The sequence below is a fragment of the Octopus bimaculoides genome, chromosome 6 (genome assembly GCF_001194135.2).
Source record: "Octopus bimaculoides isolate UCB-OBI-ISO-001 chromosome 6, ASM119413v2, whole genome shotgun sequence".
In the NCBI taxonomy this organism is placed as follows: Eukaryota; Metazoa; Mollusca; class Cephalopoda; order Octopoda; family Octopodidae; genus Octopus; species Octopus bimaculoides.
The window spans coordinates 106,947,238-106,952,800 of record NC_068986.1 but is presented as its reverse complement, the minus strand read 5'-3'; positions in this window follow the sequence as shown (position 1 = coordinate 106,952,800).

Genomic DNA, 5,563 nt, shown 5'->3' with positions numbered 1-5,563 from the left:
TATATATATATATATATATATATTATTTATGTGTATAAATGTCGAAAATTGTTAAAATTGTTTTACTGTAACACAAAAACACTCATTAGTACATGTGATATATTATATGTATATATATCTTTCTACATACTTACCTTTATATACATATATACATAGATAATTTAGGTCATCAGCAAAAATGTTTGGGTGACATTAACTTTATTCATTTCTGCATATCCTAACATGGAGTCGTGGTATTTTCTTAACACAGCTGACAAGTGGTTCACTGCCAGTAGAAACAACATTACAGATAAACCACCCCACTAGAATATGTTTGTTGATAGCTTAATTTTATTTGTAACATTAGTTACTGCTTTAGTAACCGTCAGTGATAACTGTGTGGGCCATGTTATGGTCAGTCTTTGAATGACATTCACTATCGCAGCTGCAAGTTTGGTAAGGTGTTGTGATTCTACAAGCCATGAGTGAGGGACAGAATCTAAAGCTTTCTTGTAGACTAACCACATTATTAAGAGATTACTTAATTTGTCTTTTCCACACAGTATACAGGGTGTTATGGCTAAATTTGACACTTTGCAGCAATATAAACAACAATATTTCGTCCAAAAGTAAAATTTTATTTAGAAAATTAAAAACCGCAGATCATGGCGGGGAGATAACAGTTTGCGCAACGTTGCTGCCCTCAGATTCCTCCTCAGCCTCAAGATGGCTCCAAAATCAGGCGCATGCATTCCGCATTATGTCTGTCGGAAGATCTTGGAACAACTCTTTGGCCTTGGTCACCAACTCGGCTTGGTGTTGCAGACAAAGCAGTTAGAGTCTTTCTCAACCACGACTCATGGAATTACAATCACGAGAATAAGGAAACCAGAAATTGGGTTTGGTTATGTCGTAGTAATTCCCAAACAACCACTTCTAACACTTTCTGAGATATGGTAAGGAGTCAAGTGCTACTGTCACACATGGGCATCCAGCAGCAACCTTCATCCGGCTACGATTTAACCACGGTCTCCAGTAACTTCACGTAACCGCCTGAATGGAGTCCGAGGTCCTGTTGTAAGGTGTGGTGATTAACTCCGGCGTGCGGATACAATCAGAACTGCTCTTGTGCCCTTCCCTGCTAGCCTCAGTTTCGTAGTCTCCGTTGCAGCTGTCTGCGTCACATTTTGCAGCTTTTACCGTGTTTGCAGAGCATTGAACCGCAGACATAATGTCAACATTTTTTTATCCCGTTTGAATTATCATGTTACGGGTACCTTTTTTCCAGTATGCAGATGGCTTCCAGTCTTCCATGTCAGCTACTTTTTCCTCAGCTATATCTTTCGTATTTATGCTCTCCAACGCCGTTTACTATCCGTGAATACATCAAGCTGTCCCTCAAAAAAAGAAGACTTAATATCGTCTAATTTACCCCAACCACCCTTTTACTGGTAGAATAGGTTTTCATCTTATAGGAGGGTGCATAAAATATACGCCGGTACATACATTAATAGAGAAAAAAATGCACAAGGCTGTAGAGAGATTATAGCAGAAACAGCAAAGAAATATGTCACCATGACAAAATATATGAATTTGTGAGGAGTTGATACAAGCCAAGATATTATTAAATAGGCATCTATGAGGAGTAATAACTAAACACAATGAAGCATTCGTAGAAGTTATTTCGTTAAAGTCAACTGAAATGCCAAGCTAAATGACACGATTTACTCAATAATCATTATGGTAACGATGCATGCCAGAAAGATATAAGGGTAATCTTAATTAATTAGAAACATCGCGAGTTATCATTAACATCAAAAGTTATAATAACAATTACACTACATTGGAAACGTCAGTAATAAAGGCAGATAATATGATATAAACTCTAAGCTTTTCAGAAATCACAACGGAAAATACACACTCCCTAAGGTTATGAATTTGAGCCTTCATTGGAATATTAACCAGAAATGCAATTCTGCTTGTCAATATCCTCAACTTTTGTTTCAAATTTTTAGTTACAATTTATTGATCCTACATGGCGATTTCCATGCTTATTTTAAAAGCTGTTACATAATACATTAGATTTACATGTGTTGTGTATTGCTTCCCATTTATGTTGCAGTAAATTTATTGCATCTCATTGTTTGAGTTTTAAATGTAGTGGATATTTTTTCTATGAAAATATAACTTTTATTATGAATTTTAACAAGTTTCTACTGGCTACATCTGAACATATGCTTATTTGCAACATTTAAATGTTTCTAATTATTTCAGAGTTGAATAATAGTTTCTGTTTATATGCCGCAGTCCCTGGAATGTCAATGAAGTTAATCCCCAGAGTAAAATCAATGTTGACATAAAGCCATCCCTAAAATGTAAAATGCGTGTGGAAAATAGACAGCTAATGATCAGATCTACCGGCAGAGCACTAGAGCGCCAAAGGCAAACAATTAAAACATGACAATATATACTACCGGATATATAACGAGTAAATCGGAATACATATTTCAGATACCATAATTAGAAAACAAATTGGAAATTAGGACATTAGGAAAGAAATATGAAATCCATCCTGAAGAAGAAATATGGGATCTATTTTAAAACGGGGGCCACATTTTTCATTAATGTTTTACGTAGTGTTTTTGGTACGGAAAGACTTTCAAACTTCGTATATTTATCTATTTTGTGTTATAGAACAGAAAAATATTTTTGTATTCGAATTTATTTCATGTAAAAAATTGTCTTATTTCGATAATTTCAACCAATCACTGACAAGTATTCAGTTGTTTATATTTACTCCTTTGGCTGATTAAGCGATGTAAAGCGTATTTAATCTCCATACCTTCGTTTTATTTGATTTTTTCATTTTAAATTTGCTTTAACCCTAACCCTAACCCTAGGGTTAGGGTTAGGGTTAGGGTTAAGGTTAGGGTTAATTGTTTCAGAATCGTTTGTTTATGTAGTCGGCACTTAATGTATATCGGCTGAATGGACGTCAGTGATTGGTTGAAATTACAGAAATACGACAACTTTAACATGGAATAACTTATGGATTTCTTTTTTTTTAAAGAAGACTAAGAGAAAAAGATGTTTTATATGACACATTCTACCAGTGTTCCAAGTTTCAAAGTGTTTCGTTAATGAAAAATGTGGCCCCCGTTTTAAAAAAGATCCGAAATATGTGCTCGATATAACGAATACCATTATTGTGTCTCCTCAGAGAGAAGTATAAATAGTGGTGCCTCTGTTATTTGAAGGTAATGTATTGTAAAGACCGGAATTCATTCCAAAGATACTGGTGTCATAAAAATGACATTTAGCCAATGGATTGAATTTATCTTCTTTATTAAGTATTTTTTTATATTGTGTTATTTGATATAGAGCGTAATGATTGAATAAGGAATCAAGAAATGCTTCCATCCACATTGTGGCTCTATACAGATATTAGAGATCTGAGGAAAACAGAGGGCTTGTAGTACAGAGACTAAATGAGCCAGAAGAACATTAGGGCTTCGCAGACGGGCAATAAAAAAACGTGATATCCAATGCTGGAAATATGATGTATGGAGCAGGTGATTTGGAAAAGGTTGGAATATGGAGTCTATCTTGAATAGCAAATAAGTGCTGGTTGTATTTTCTGAAATAATTTTATCTGAGGGAGAAGTATCACTTGTGGTATTTTTCTTAGTATGAGGTCATGTTCAGTAAAGCCTGAGTGAAATAAACATCGGTGATGCTTTGTCTCATTTCGAAGCTTTAGGAGTAAATTAGAAGTTTTGCAAGATCTGCCGAATCCACTGTAATGTTGATTACCCTTCCTTATTATGAGCAGATATCTCAAGATCACCAGTGGCTCGCTCCTTAGCTTGTGGCCTTTACTTGAGTGGGGCCACACGGACTGAATTAGTACTCGACTGTTGAAGGATTCCACCTACGATCTCTTGTCAGCCAGAGCCCTCTTGAGCCGATTTAGCTGCCATGACTACCTCTTCGATGGCCTTTCGTGTATATAAGTGTCATGGAGAGAGATTTATCCAACGTGTTGAATTTACTTATTCCTCAGACATTTTCAATTTTTTTTTATATATAGAATCCGGTAACTGAATATAAGATAAAGAAAAGCATTCATCCAGACAGTCGTTCAATGCAGCTATGGGTGCTTCTTGTAGACAGACACATGTTGCGAATCGAAGAGGACAACATTACAAACTATTTGAGAGGGAAATCTTCTGAGAAATTTATCAAAGTTTTTGTGCTTCAACGGGAAAACATTTTCCATCAGGGAATTGTAACGATTTGTGGCACAAAGATGTGCAGATGGGATCTAGTAAATATTGACCCTATATTCAGAAGGTAGGGCTAAACCAGATCTTTAGTAAAATATTTTTCTAGGCATGGCTCACTTTGCTACTACATGTTTTCGTGTTCAACTCCATAGCGTGGAACTCAGAGAACTATCTCCTACTATAGTCCCAGATCGAGCAATGCTTTGGGAGTGCATTTGGTAGACAGAAACTGAGTTAGACCGTCGTACATAAAGGTGTGTGCGTGTGGATTATCTTCGAAGTACAACTCGACCAAGCCAACACGTGAGAGTAACATTCTTAATGAAAATAAGAATAAACTAAATAATCATGGGTGATAACTCTTGATTCTTGTAGCTTGATTGTTTTCCCTTGTACAATTATGTAAGTAAAAGTCACGGAAGTCAACTCACGCAGGTACGCATACGTACGCGCCCACACCACGGTTGGTTTGACTGGCATTTTGTACCTTATTTCTATATCTAAATATATGATGCAATAGAATACATCGTTGTGTATACAGGGTGTAATCATCAGTTAAAGATATGATTTTCACCTTTCTTGTTCATGTTCTTATATGTATGTGTGTATATGTGTATGTATATATGTATCTATGTGTGTGTGTGTGTGTGTGTGTGTGTGTGTGTGTGTGTGTGTGTGTGTGTGTGTGTGTGTGTATACATATGTATGTATGCAACTGTGTATGTAAGTATGTACATAGTCGAAGATTTCGCGGGCGGCCACTCATCCCTATTTGACTCCGCCATTGAAGGAGAAGCAGTCGGAGTCCCTCCTGTTCACTGCAACATTTCTCATTGTAAATTACATATGTGTGTGTGAGTGTGCGTGTGTGTGTGTGCTCTAGCGTGCGAGTATGTGCTTGTGCGTATGTATGTGTGTGTGTGTGTGTGTGTCTTTGTGTTTGTGTGTGTACAGGGTGCGGCGAATAAACTGTCGTCTACATTCCGCAAAAATCAATATGACATTGACATCTCATTTTAACAGATACATTTACCAAAATTACATAAAAATGTCTGAAATGACAAAGGAGTAAATTTATTCAATGAAATCGCCATTGGCTTCAGCCACGGCCTCCAGACAACTTCGGAATCTTCTGCAACTCTTCTGGATGGTCTCCTTGTTTAAGTTGGTGAATGCTGTCATAATCTTTGCCTTCAGTTCATCTTTGGTGTTACAAATTTTGTTGGTCTCTCGCACAACTGCAACTCACACATAATAATCAAGGTTGTTGCAGTTTGGGGAGTTAGAGGGCCAAATTT